This window comes from Quercus lobata, chromosome 1 (genome assembly GCF_001633185.2).
Source record: "Quercus lobata isolate SW786 chromosome 1, ValleyOak3.0 Primary Assembly, whole genome shotgun sequence".
Classification (NCBI taxonomy): Eukaryota; Viridiplantae; Streptophyta; class Magnoliopsida; order Fagales; family Fagaceae; genus Quercus; species Quercus lobata.
In genome coordinates this window covers 33,979,171-33,993,837 of record NC_044904.1, presented here as the reverse complement: position 1 = coordinate 33,993,837, position 14,667 = coordinate 33,979,171, and positions in this window count along the sequence as shown.

The following is a 14,667-nucleotide window of genomic DNA, read 5'->3' as shown; positions in this document are numbered from 1 at the left end:
GCTTTTGCTAGTTGGTTGGCACATTCGTTTTCCCCCTTCAGGATTTGAACAAATCTGACTTCGAGGCTGTCGATTCGATTCTTCACTTCTTATAGATACCTCTTAATTCTTTCATTCTTACACTCGTAGCCACCATTAATCTAACTTGTTACTACCTATGAGTCACAATGTACGACCACGTTTTCAGCACCTACAGCCTTTGCGAGGTCTAGCCCTGCCACCAACGCTTCATATTCTGCCTCGTTGTTGGTTGTGGGGAAATCCAGTCGGATCATGCACTCGATCTTATCCCCCTCCGGGGTTTGGATCACCACGCCGGCGCCTCCTGCTTGTCTATTTGAAGATCCATCCATATAAATATTCCATTGTCGCGTCTCCTTTGCCCCCTGGCCGTCTCCGAGGGTGAATTCGGCGATGAAGTCAGCCACTACTTGCCCTTTTATAGCTGTTTGCGGACGGTACTGTCTGTCAAACTTGCTAAGCTCCACTGTCCACAAAGCCAATTGTCGTGCAGCCTCGGGGCTACTCATGGCTCTTCTCAAGAGCTTGTCTGTCAAGACAACAATGGTATGTTCTTGGAAGTACGGTTTGAGTTTTTGCACTGCGTTTATCAACGCGAAGGCCAACTTCTCCACCTGAGCGTACCTCTCTTCTACTTCTCGAAGCGCTCGGCTTGCAAAGTAGACTGGTTTCTGAGATCCGTCTTCCTTTCTCACCAAAGCTGCGCTAACAGCGACTTGTGAAACAACTAAGTATAGGTAAAGCTCTTCTCCTGGCTTGGATGGACTGAGCAATGGGGGAGATGAAAGATATGCCTTTAAGTTGTCAAATGCCATTTGGCATTCGTCCGTCCACTCAAACAATTTTCTCAGAGTGCGAAAAAAAGGTAGACATTTGTCCGTCGCTTTCGAGACGAACCTGTTCAGCGCTGCGATTTTGGCATTCAAACTTTGCACCTCCTTGATCGTCCTCAGCGGTTCTAACTCTATTATGGCCTGCATCTTCTCCAGGTTAACCTCTATACCTCTTTAGGATACCATGAAGCCTAAGAATTTCCCCGCCGTCACTCCGAACGTGCACTTGCCTAGATTCAGCTTCATGTTATATGACCGGAGGGTGTCAAAGGTCTCACGGAGGTCGCTTAGGTGATCATCTTCATGTAGGCTCTTCACTAGCATGTCATGAACATAAACTTGTACGTTCCTCCCAATCTGGTGCGCGAACATCTTGTTCATTAATCTTTGGTGTGTTGCTCCAGCATTTTTGAGTCTGAATGGCACACCTTATAGCAAAACAGTCACTGGCTGGTGATAAAAGAGGTCTTCTCTTGATCGGTTTCTTCCATTCTAATCTGGTTATAGCCCGAGAAATCATCCATGAAGCTCAAAAGCTAGTGTCTTGCGGTTGAGTCTACCAAAATATCTATCTGAGGGAGTGGATAGCTGTCTTTGGGGCAGGCCTTATTAAGGTCCGTGAAGTCTACGCACATCCTCCATTTTCCATTGGCCTTTTTAACCATGACGACGTTTGCCAACCAATCGGGGTAGTACACTTCTCGGATGAAATCTGCCACAAGAAACTTTCATACTTCCTCGGCAATGGCTTTGTCCCGCTCCTGAGCGAATACTCGTTTCTTCTGCCGAATTGGGGAAAATGAGGGTGATACATTTAGCTTGTGAACCATGATTGAGGGGTCGATTCCTAGCATGTCCTCGTGACCCTAGGCGAACACGTCCTGATTGTCTCTTAGGAATGCCGTGAGCTCTTGGCGTACCGGCCAGCTTGCCAGTGTACCCACTCTAGTCGTCTGTTCTGGCCTTGAGTCATCAGGGATCACTTCTTCTAATTCTTCAACTGGTTCCGCTACTGTCTGTTGTTCTCCTATGTATATTGTTTGCTGATGATCGTCCATCTCTAGCATAGCAATATAGCATTCTTGCGCTGCCACCTGATTTCCACGCAGTTCTCCTACTCCATAATCCGTTGGGAATTTGATCATTAAATGGTAGGTTGAAGTTACAGCCTTCCATGAGTTGAGGGTGGGTTTTCCAAGAATGGCATTGTAAGCGGACGAGCAGTCAACCACCAGGAATGTTACTTCCTTAGTGATCTACTGGGGGTAATCACCCACCGTTACTAATAACGTGACGGCACTGATGAGGAACACTCTCATCCCTCTGAAACCAACTAGAAGGGCATTAACCGGGACCAATTGTTCTTTATCAATCCTTATCTACAGAAAAGCCGGGTAATATAGGATGTCTGCCGAACTGCCGTTGTTAACAAGAACCCGATGCATGTTGTAGTCTCCTACCCTTAGGCTAACAACAAGCGCGCCGTCATATGGGTGGTGCAGCCTTCGAGCATCTTCTTCTAAAAATCCGATGACGGGGTTGTCGATTCGTGCTATCTTGGGTATAGTGCCCATAAGCTGGACGTTCTGGACCATTCTCAGGTAGGTCTTCCAAGCTTTTTTGGACGACCCAGAAGTTGTCGTGCCCCCTACGATCATCCTTATGTCTCCAATGGGCGGCCTTGGATGCTCATTCTCCCGTCATAGGGCCTGCTCTTGGGGTGGATCCATTCTTTCCTTGCTAACGAACCTCTATAGCTTCCCCCGTCTTATAAGGGCCTTTATCTATTGTTTTAGATCGTAGCAGTCAGCTGTGTTGTGCCCGTGGTCTCGATGGAAGCGGCAATACTTGTCCCTTGGCCTCTTGCTGGGATCTCCCTTCAACTTGCCAAGGAACGTCAGGGCCCCTTCGTCTTTGATCTGCATTAAGATCTGATCTATTGGGGCAGTTAATGGGATGAAGCTTGTGAACCTCCCAGTCGGGGGTTTGGAGTGTCTATCACCCGTCGTTCTCCAGTCCTAGCCACCTTGTGCCCCCTATCCTGCCTTGTGTCCTCTTGCCTTTCCCTTTTTCTAGGCTTATCCTCACGGGCCAGCAGTGCGTCTTCCGCGTTCATATATTTGGTGGCCCTGTAAAGCACATCCGACATGGTCTTTGGATCGTTCTTGTATAGAGAAAATAGGAACTTACCCTTTCGTAACCCATTAGTGAATGCCACCACGAGTATCTTGTCATCCGCCTTGTCAATTGAAAGGGCCTTCTTGTTGAAACGGGTTATGTAGGACATCAACGTCTCGTCCTCTCGCCGCTTAATGGTCATCAGAAATGCAGTAGACTTCTTGTATCTGTGCCCTCCAATGAAGTGCAAAGTGAACTGGGCACTCAGCTCCTTGAAAGTACTAATAGAGCTAGGCATTAACCCACTGAACCAAATTCTCGCAGCACCCTTCAGCATTGTAGGGAAGGCCCTACACATGATTTCGTCTGCAACTCTTTGAAGATGCATCAAGGACTTGAAGGTCTCCAGGTGATCTAGAGGGTCCTTGACTTCGTCGTAACTGTTTATCTGTGACATGTAGAATTTATGCGGCAGTGGGAAGCAATTGATGGTGGCAGTGAACGGTGAGTTAGTTCGGTTGACTAGGTCATCAAGATCGCTGGATACTCGTCCCTTGAGGGTGTTCATCATAACTTCCATCTGCTCCATTGCCTACATCTCCACAACAATAGGTGGAGCCATATCCATGAGGGTTGGGAGGCTTATGTTTTGTCGCTCCGGTTTGCTTGGGACGTTACTACCCTCCGGTCTCTCCTGGTTCTTGCAATCAGCACTAGCACCTTCTTAATCTTCTTCTTGGTTTCCCATCACCGCGTTCCTCTGCCGCAGTTGTTCCTTTAGGGTCTGGTTTTGTCTGATGAGGCGCTCCACTGCCGTTGTAAGGGTTTGGACTTGTCTCTCCAGGGCAGTAGGTTGTGGCTCGTCTTCCTGAATGTTGTTGGTGGTTGCCATTGAGCGTGTAAGTACCATGCAGCCCATTGTCTGGGTAGCATTTGTATGGCCTACAAGTTGCAGTTATGACTAATTCCCACAGACAGCGTCAACTAATGATGCCGTAAATATCAGCAGTGAGCTACACGATCCTCGCACTCTCGTAACGATATCTGCACAGAAAAGAAAGAGGACCTAACAGAGAGCACTAGTGTGGTGTCAGCCGAATACCCTCCAAAGGTCAAGTTAGAATTATTCTCACAACTCTAGAGTGCTAGAGAATGGTAAATTATGCGTACTTTGATTTGTGAAGGTATTGGAGCTTTTATAGTAGTAGAAGGTTGACCTCTCCTTCTTGGTGTAGAAGTCTTTTCCTTATAGGAATCCTCTTGAATAGTCCCAAACATGATGGACAAAACATTTCCTTGTAGAGAAGACTTTCATTAATGCACGTATCTTCCGGAATCCCCTTTGTGCTAGAATTCCATTTACCTTGGGATTCTATGGTGATTAAATGTGTGTCGCAAGTACTTCTCATCTAGGGTTTCTGCTGTATCTATTCATAACAGACGTTTGCACACATTGGGCCTGCCCTCTATCGGCCCATGGACATGGATCCATCAGGCCCATTTAATGGAGGTCCGTCAGGCTATATTTTTACCCTCTTCATTAGTAATTAGTAACATCTTCCTTCACTTATTTCTTTTCCTTTCTTTCTTCTTTTCTACAAGTTGTAGACATTAATGAATAGGGGGTGGCACAAGAAAGAATCAAACTCGAAGTTTCATACATCACAAGACTCAAGAGAGGTTGTAACTTTCTTTTTTTTTTTTTTTTTTTTTACAAGAGAGGTTGAAAATTGGAACTAAAAATGTATCCTTCAAACCCTAAGTTTAAATTTATTTATAAAATCAAATAAGTTGCTTAAGCTTATACAAGTTTTATCTAACAATCATTTTTACTTATTGAAAATTGAAAAAAAAAATTGCATTAATCATGATTGTCAATTATATTTCAATAGCAACAATTCCTGATAAAATATGAAGTTATATATATATATATATATATATATATTATCTCTGTGCTATTAGTCAAAGAAAGCATGTTGTCCTTTGTAAATTTGATCGTGAATGTAATAAGCTTGAAGTGGTTCAAGCTTGGTTCATTAAGCACTGAAAATATAAATATAGAGTTTAGATTTTAGATTTTATAATTGTTTATCTATTTTTAAATTATCTTTGAGCTTTGTGTCAATTTCTTAATATGAGATGCGATATGAGTTTGATAATTCTTATTTGAATTATATTTAATTTATGCCCTAATAAACACAAAGAATAATAATAATAAAAAGTTCCTCAATATCGATTTTTTCCTAGTTATAGTATAATTAAAAAAATCAGCACACTCACAAATTAAAAACAATAACCAAAGCCCAAAATCAAAACATACACAAAAGAGTTCAAAATTTGAGAATATAAAAAAAAAAAAAAAAAAAAAAAAAAAAAAAAAAAAAAAAAAAAAAAAAACTTACATAAGAGAACCAAGAACTTAAATGGGTGTCCATTGTTTTGCTTCTTATCATGCACACAAATTCAGAAGCAAAAAACAAGAAGTAAGATGAATTTATTAAATTAAAATATAAGCATAAATTGCATCTTGAGAAAAAAGAAAAATACAACAACGTGAGGTGTATTGTGTGCGATTTAATTATAGAGATGATTTTATTGGTTAAGAGAAATTATATTGAAAATTCATGGCTCTCTCTCTCTCTCTCTCTATATATATATATGAAAATTTTGATAATTAACTATTCATTGGAGTAGAATTTAAATTTCTAAAACTTAGATGATAAAATTTTATCTAAATTAAATTATTGTTAAATTTTATTCCTTAGTCAAGAGTCTTGTAGCCTAATATCCTAATAAGATATTAATTTAATAAGATGCAACTTGCCGGGGAAAAAAAAAAAAAAAACATTAGTTGTGTGAGATTTAAGTTTAAAAATATTTTATGATAGACTTTTAGTTTTATTTTTAAGGCAAAATTGTAAAACCCATCCTTTAAGTTTCACATGAATTCATTTTAGTCTTTTAACTTTACTTTCGTTCAATTGAGTTATTTAAATTTCAAATATGTTCAACTAAGGATTTTGTCCAATTCTGTTAAGTTCTTGCCGTTAAAGTGTCTAATTTTTTTTTTTTTTTTTCCATTTTTTCAAATCTAAAATAAAAACATATATGGTTTCACAAATTTGCGTAATGAAGAAACACTATTGGTAACTTAAACCAAGAAATGTCATTCGTCTTTACCTTCACCACCATTCTCTTCTATCTCCTCCTCTTCCTCAACCCACTTTATACTAAAACCTTAGTCCTTAACCCCCTCACTGCCCCACAAACTAGACCAAGGAGTTGGCGACCAACACTTTGAATTCCTCATACTCCTAAGCCTCCCTCCCTCCCTCCCTCTCTTTTCTTTTGAATTTTGCAACTGGAATTTGATCAATTTGATGGTTTGTGTGTGTGTGTGTGGAAGTTTTGACCAGTGAACATATTTAAGATTAGTATGTTGTTGTATGTATTTTTCTTATTTTGAGGTTTCGGTCATTGGAATATGCTTGTTGTTCTAGTTGTCAGTCAACGAATGTAAGATTCTATTATTTCTCTTATGGAGGAATTGCCTCTTATTGACCTTTTTAAGGATACTACCAAGGCTATAGGATCTATGTGAATTTAAAATGTGCTTTCATTGAAAGCCTAAGTAATTGAATATTTTTGCCATTGGGAAATCATTGATTGAAAGTTGCAGATGTTGAGTAAAGTAGATTCTTTGGATTCATGCCATAAGAGGTTTGTGGGGGGCAGTGGGGGAGTTGATGAATAGAGTTTGGGTTTGAAGTGGGGCTAAGGAAGATCAACTAGATTTGTTCTTCATCTTCTTTTAAAAAAAAATTTTAAATAACTTTTTTTTTTATTTTTGGTCTTTGAAATTTCAAAATTAGACACTTAACGGCAAGTAGTTAATGGAAGTGGATGGGAAGCCTTAATTGAAAAAAATTTGAAACATAGAGAACTCAATTGAACAAAAGTAAAATTAGAGAACTGAAATGAATTCAAGTGAAACTTAAAGTGTGGATTTTAAATTTTTGCCTTTACTTAAATTAAATAGTTGTTAAATGTTATACCTTAATTTAAGGAAATATATCATAAAAAATAATATAAAAATAATTTACTAATTAGTTGTTCTTAACATTTTGATAATAGACTTTTAGTTTGAGTAGAAGTCAAAAAGTTAGGGTTTTTTTATTTTTTTATTTAGAAAGAAAACATGGATTGTTGTCGGGGATTTAAGTTTAGAATTTTTTATAATTGGCTTTTTATTTTGAATAAAATTTAAACTTGTTGAAGTTTAAATGAATAAAATTAATTTACTAATTAGTTGTTCTTGAAATAATTGATAATAGACTTTTAGTTGGAGTAGAAGTAAAAAAGTGTGGGTTTTATTTTATTTTATTTTATTTTTTGAGAAAGAAAACTTGGTTTGTTGTATGTGATTTAAGTTTATAATTTTTTTATAATAGACTTTTAGTTTGAATAGAATTTGAATTTGTTGAAATTTAAATGATAAAATTTTACCTAAATTAAACAGTTGATAAATATTTTCTCTTAATTTGAGGAAATATATCATAACAAATAATATAAAAGTAATTTACAAATTAGTTATTCTTAAAATGTTAATAATAGACTTGTACGGCACCGAGATCCCAGGACCATGCAGGCCCTGGGCCCAGGCCCATGGAGGCCCCGGGCCCAGGCCCATACCGGCCTTAGGCACAAGCCTAGCAGAAAGGTCCAGTTACCCTGCGCCCTTCTTGAAACTGCCTTAGTGCACAAACAAGTTTAGGGTATTGAATTCCAAGAAGTGATCGGTTAACCGTTCCCAGTCAAGTATATAAGCCGTGCCCAGGAAAATATGATATGCACGGGAAACTGAGTTGCCGAACATAATCGATCAAAATGGAACCAAGTTCCAAGATCATAAATGCTGCACCGCCCTCTCACCTAAACATCCACTTTAACCAAATAATATTGGACCTTCAGTAGCACTAACGGTGACTGTAATCATAATCCCCCCACTAACCTTGGCTATAAATAGAAGAAAGTTGGGAGAAAGAGGGGTTCAGAAAAATTGAGAGAAAACAGTCAAGTGAGAGAATATCAACTGAGTGTTACTTTGAGTCTCTCTGCCGAGAACGACCCATAGTAGGAAATCCTTAAACCCACTACAAATAAATTATGAGCCCAAGTGATCTAAGGCCCAGAAGTCTTATACTTGGTTCCTACAATTGGCGCCCACCGTGGGGCCCTCCTACAAAGCTGTGGTTCGATTGAGACTCAAACGAGGGGAATGTCTGAGGAGCGTTCAGGAGAGCGTGCACCGAGCGGCTCCATAGGATCTTCTCGAGGATCAACGTGGAGGGAGAGAAGGCAGAAACGGCAGGAAGATAGGGAGCACCCAAGAGGGGAGGAAAGGTCCGAATTGGGAGAAGGGTCGGCCCAGACACACCGGACGGTTTCGGGCGTCTCGGCTCATCGGCAGTATGATGATAGAGACCGAGAGCTGGAGCGGTTGCGCAGACTGGTAATGGATTTAGAGCTGGAAGCAAGGGGTCGGCGACATGAAAGGAATCGCAACCCCCAGCAAAGGAGAAATCAGGGCGAGGGCTCCAGCCGATCTAGTACGCAACGATCCCGAGACCGATCACGTTCTCAGGAGTCACACCGGCAACCACGGGAGCCACGTCATCGGCGGAACCGCTCACGGTGGCATGGTTACGAAGACCAAGGATCAGAATCGTCGAAGGAACGACTGCACCACAATGCCGCCATGGAAGCCATGAGCCGAGCATTGCGAATGGCGGCTCGGTCTCCATTCTCCGATGAAATCGAATGGGCCCCAATGCCGAGCAGATTCACGCGACCACCGTTCAATTCGTATGAGGGGAGGACAGACCCCGTGGAGCATGTTAGCCATTACATCCACCTGATGTCTTTGCATGCGCACAACGATGCATTGATGTGTAAAGTATTCCCTTCTAGTCTCGGCTCTACTGCACTGAGATGGTTCAATGGGTTGCAGAAAAGTTCTATACACAGCTTCGCCGAGCTAATTCAAGAATTCGGCAGCAGGTTCGTGACATGCAGCCGAGTGCAACAGCCGGTTGACGCATTACTTTCCATGAAAATGAAGGTCGGGGAAACCCTTCGGAGTTATGCCAGCCGATACTGGGAACTCTACAACGAGATTGGTGGAGGAAATGAGAAAATTGCAGCAAGCACCTTCAGGATGGGGCTCCCCGAAGATTCTGAATTGCAGGAGTCGCTGACGAGAAGACCACCCGAGGATATGAGGCAACTGATGAGACGCATAGAGGAGTACAAACACCTGGAGGATGACCGGCTGCAGAGCAGGGGGAAAGCTCCTTTAGTGGGGAGATCTCGGCAAAGCATTTTGCTGACGAAACCGAAAAGAGACTTCAGAATACAGGAACCAGAGGTGCAAATCGAAGGAGTTAATGTGGTGTTTAAAGAGCCCGTGCACAAAATCTTGGAACGGATCAAGAACGAGCCATTCTTCAGGTGGCCAAACAAAATGGGGGGCGACCCATCTCGGAGGAACCAAAACCTATACTGCACCTATCACAGAGACAAGGGGCACACCACCGAGCAGTGTTGGGTATTAAAGGATCATCTCGGACAGCTAGTGAAGGCAGGGTACCTGAAAGAGTTTGTAGCAGATTCCATTGACCGAGAATCCGGGCAGGGCGCCCAACAGAAAAGGAACCCCCTTCCACCACCCCTGGGGGTAATCGAAGTCATCCATGCCGCACCAAGAAGAGCAGCAGCGGCAAAAAGGGTATTGATAGTGGCTTGCGCGGAGGGAGAATCATCCAAGAAGAAAAAGAAAGTTGGACGGCTGTCCATCTCGTTCGGAGAAGACGGTTTGGAAAGAACGGTCCAACCTCACGACGATGCTTTGGTGGTGACAGCCCGGATAGGCGGATTCCTGGTGAAGAGGGTGATGATTGATCAAGGTAACGGGGCTGACGTCATGTACCCGGACCTCTTTGAAGGGCTCGGGTTAAAGACCCAGGATTTGGCGAAGTATGACACGCCGTTAGTCTCGTTTGACGGGAGAGTTGTAATTCCCGAGGGGCAAATCTCTCTCCCAGTGGACATGGAAGGCAAGGGAGTTATAGTTACATTCATAGTAGTCCGATCATTCGCACTGTACACCGTAATCCTGGGAAGGCCGTGGATTCACGCCATGGAGGCTGTTCCGTCCACCCTTCACGTGAAAGTAAAATTTCCTACTGAGAATGGAGTTGCCGAGGTAAGGGGGAACCAACAGGTGGCGAGGCAGTGCCTTGTCGCCGCGGTTAGGTGGGAGAAGGAACAGCTCGTTCAAACTGAGGATACTGAGAAGGAGACTTCATAGCAATTACAGAAACCCCAGGGGGAAACTGGGGCAGACGTTGCCGAGGAGCTGTTGAAGGTAAGAATTCTTCCAGATACTAACAGATATTTCCAGATAGGTACAAGCATAAATGACCGGGAAAGGGTAGAGATGTTGTTGTTCCTGCTGCAGAACATAGATGTTTTCGCATGGAGCCCGTATGAAGTGCCCGGCGTAGATCCCGAGTTCATTGTCCACAGACTCAACGTGGATCCATTATTCCCCCCGAAGAAGCAGAAACCAAGAAGAGCGTCAAAAGAACACGTCAATGCAGTAAACCTGGAGGTACAGCGGTTGAAGGAGGCCGGAGTCATAAAAGAGATATTCTTCCCGAAGTGGTTGGCAAACACTGTCGTGGTGAAGAAGAAGAACGGCAAATGGAGAGTTTGTGTGGACTTCACAGACTTGAACAAGGCATGTCCCAAGGACCCATTCCCGATGCCCAAGATTGATCAGCTAGTAGATGCAACATACGGGCACCCGAGGATGAGCTTCCTAGATGCCTTCCAGGGCTACCACCAGATTGCCTTGGCGCCCGAAGATCGAGAAAAGACAGCATTTATCTCCCCGAATGCAAACTATCACTACGAGGTCATGCCGTTTGGATTGAAGAACGCCGGGGCTACGTATCAGCGAATGATGACGAGAATGTTCCGAGAAAAAATTGGATGCACGGTTGAAGTTTATATCGACGACATGGTGGTAAAAAGTAGAATTGAGTCACAGCACATCGAAGACCTCCGGGGAGTATTTGAGATACTACGTCGGCACAAATTGTGCTTGAATGCCGAGAAGTGCACTTTCGGAGTGGGGGCTGGTAAGTTCCTAGGATATTTGATCTCTACTCGGGGAATAGAAGCTAACCCCGACCAAATAGAGGCCGTGAACCGCCTCAAACCACCAAGCAATCCCAAAGAGGTGCAAGTGCTCACTGGAATGTTAGCCGCCCTGAACCGATTGATCTCCAAGTTTGCCGATCACTGCCAGCCGTTTTATCAACTTCTGAAAAAGTGGAAGGGGTTTCGATGGGACGAGAGCTGTGATGAAGCTTTTCGAGAACTAAAGGAATATTTGGCAAAGGCGTCGAGGTTGACGGCCCCGGAGCCCGGGGAGGATCTGTTTATGTACCTTACAGTCACCGAACATGCTGTAAGTGCTGTGTTGCTAAGGGATCGGGGAGTGCAAATGTCAGTGTATTACGTGAGCAAAACCTTAGTCGATGCCGAGACAAGGTACCTACCCCTTGAGAAGTTAGTTTTGGCCCTGGTGCACGCCATGAGGAAGTTACCACATTACTTCCAGGCACACACGGTGTTCGTCCTCACCGAGTATCCATTGCAGTCACTATTAAAGAGATCTGACTTCACAGGGCAGATTGCCAAATGGGGGACTCGGTTGGGATCGTTTGACATAAGATACCGACCTAGAAGCTCAGTGAAGGGACAAGTTCTCGCTGATTTCATCGCAGAATTCACACCCAAGAATGAAGGCAAGGTAATCTGTAGTGCGGAGATTCGCCCGTGGAGGGTATTTGTGGACGGCGCATCAAATGCTATGGGGGCCGGGGCTGGTATTGTCATAATCACCCCTGAGGGTATACGGCTGGAACACTCCTTCAGATTGGGGTTCAAAGCCTCGAACAACGAAGCCGAGTATGAAGCCCTACTGGCCGAGTTGAGGGCCGTATTGCATCTGGGCGCAAAGGATGTAGAGATCTACTCGGACTCTCGGCTAGTTGTTTATCAGATCACTAGGGACTTCGAGGCTCGGGACCCTCGAATGAAAGCTTATCTAAGTACGGCAAAGCAGATTATCAGTCAGTTTGGAACGGAAAAGATATCCTAGGTAGCCCGGTCACAAAACAAGCACGCTGACTCTCTTGCCACGTTAGCCTCATCGGCCACCGAGGACACGCCACGGCTTATCACGATAGAACTTATAAGGGAGCCAAGCATCTATGTGAAGAGTGTTCCCGACCAGGCCGGAGTAGAGGTTGCGCAGGTGGCAGTGGCTGGTCCATGTTGGATGAACCCGATCATAGACTTCCTTGCAGAAGATAAAGTTCCAGAGGATGAGGCCGAGGCCAACAAGATTCGCCGGATGGCTCCCCGGTACTGGCTGTCTTCGGACTGAAAGTTGTACCGAAGGTCCTTCGCAGGCCTTTACCTCTTGTGCCTACATCCCGAAAAAGTCAAAGAGCTTCTGACCGAGCTACATGAGGGAGTGTGCGGCGGGCATGCTGGGGGACGATCTTTAGCACACAGAGCGATGACATAAGGGTTTTGGTGGCCACAGATGCAGAAGGATGCCGTCGAATACGTTCGGAGCTGCGAACAGTGTCAAAAGCACGCCCCAATGATCCATCAGCCTGCAGGACGTCTAAATCCTGTCAGCAACCCGTGGCCGTTCGCACAATGGGGGCTTGACATCCTCGGGCCATTCCCCCGAGCAACGGGGAACTGCCGTTTTGTATTAGTGGCTGTAGATTACTTCACAAAGTGGGCTGAAGCTGAAGCCTTGGCTAATATCCGGGATACTGACGTAAAAAAGTTTGTATGGAAAAACATAGTTACAAGGTTTGGGGTGCCGAATTCGCTAGTAACAGACAATGGGCTACAGTTCGACAGCAACGCTTTTCGGACCTTCTGCAGCGAGCTCGGCATTAGGAACAAGTATTCAACCCCGGCATACCCATAAAGCAACGGCCAAGCTAAAGCAGTAAACAAGACTATTTTGAACGGGCTCAAGAGAAGGCAGGATGGAGCGAAAGGAAGATGGGCAGAAGAGCTACCCAGTGTATTATGGGCCTACCGCACGACCCCCAGGAGATCCACGGGGGAAACCCCGTTTTCTCTAACATACGGAGCAGAAGCAGTGATACCAACAGAGGTGAGCTTGTGCAGTGCACGAGTCGCCGGGTTTGACCCCGTCCAGAACGCCGACCTGATGATGGAGTATTTGGATTGGCTAGAAGAATACAGGGAAGCCGCGACCGTACGACTCGCTGAGTATCAGCAGAAGCTGGCCCAAAGATACAACCGAAATGTAAAGGGGAGGGAATTCAGTGCCGGGGAACTAGTGTTAAGAAAGGTAGTAGGGAACATGCGAGACATGGCTGCAGGGAAGCTTGCGCAAACCTGGGAGGGACCATACAGAGTCACAGCCATCGCGGGTGCAGGGGCCTACTACTTGGAAGACCTTGACGAGAGGCCGCTCCCCCGACCATGGAACGCCAACAACTTGAAGAAATTCTACGCATAATCATCCGTGTAAGACAGAACTTGTATTCCATTGAAATTAAGAGCATGATGAACTTTTTTGTAAATGCTGTTTTCGGCTACGTGACTGCGCACCAAGAGAATTTCGAATAAATCTCTAAGGACAGAAACCTGACCCTCGGCTTGATCAAAATCGCTGAGCAGGTGGAAACCTTACAAATAAATCTAAGGACAGAAACCTGACCCTTGGCTCGATCGAAATCGCCGAGCAGGTGGAAACCTTACGAATAAATCTCTAAGGACAGAAACCTGACCCTCGGCTGGATCAAAATCGCCGAGCAGGTGGAAACCTTACGAATAAATCTCTAAGGACAGAAACTTGACCCTCGGCTCGATCAAAATCGCCGAGCAGGTGGAAACCTTTCGAATAAATATCTGAGGGCAGAAACCTGACCCTCGGCTCAAGCTAAAATCACCGAGCAGGTTTAAACCTTACCAATAAATGCTCTAAGGATGAAAAACCTAGTTCTCGGTCAAGCTAAAATCACCAAGCAGGTTTAAACCTTACCAATAAATGCTCTAAGGATGAAAAACCTAGTTCTCGGTCAAGCTAAAATCACCGAGCAGGTTTAAACCTTACCAATAAATGCTCTAAGGACCTAGTTCTCGGTCAAGCTAAAATCACCAAGCAGGTTTAAACCTTACAAATAAATGCTCCGAGGACGAAAACATGATTCCCAGCTAATCTAAAATCATCAAGCCAGATGAAAACCTAACCCTTTACAAATGCAAAATCCATTAGCGCTCTCGGATCCCCCAAGGCACCGTGCAACAGGTTTTGGGGGTATCATTCCATTAAGCGGCAAGAGCGCTAGCATGATTCAAGCAAAGCATACAAATAGATATAAATTCATTCAACAGATTGAAGCGGAAAAAGAAAACGGGCTAAAAATTAAACAAGTTAAGGCAATTGTTCAGTCACCACAACCCAGTGACATAGGCAAATAAAACCAACAAATTAAAAATAAGATAATAACTAAAAGTAAAATCAGCTGGGTGGTTGGGTCGGCGGTGTCATTTCCTGCTGGAC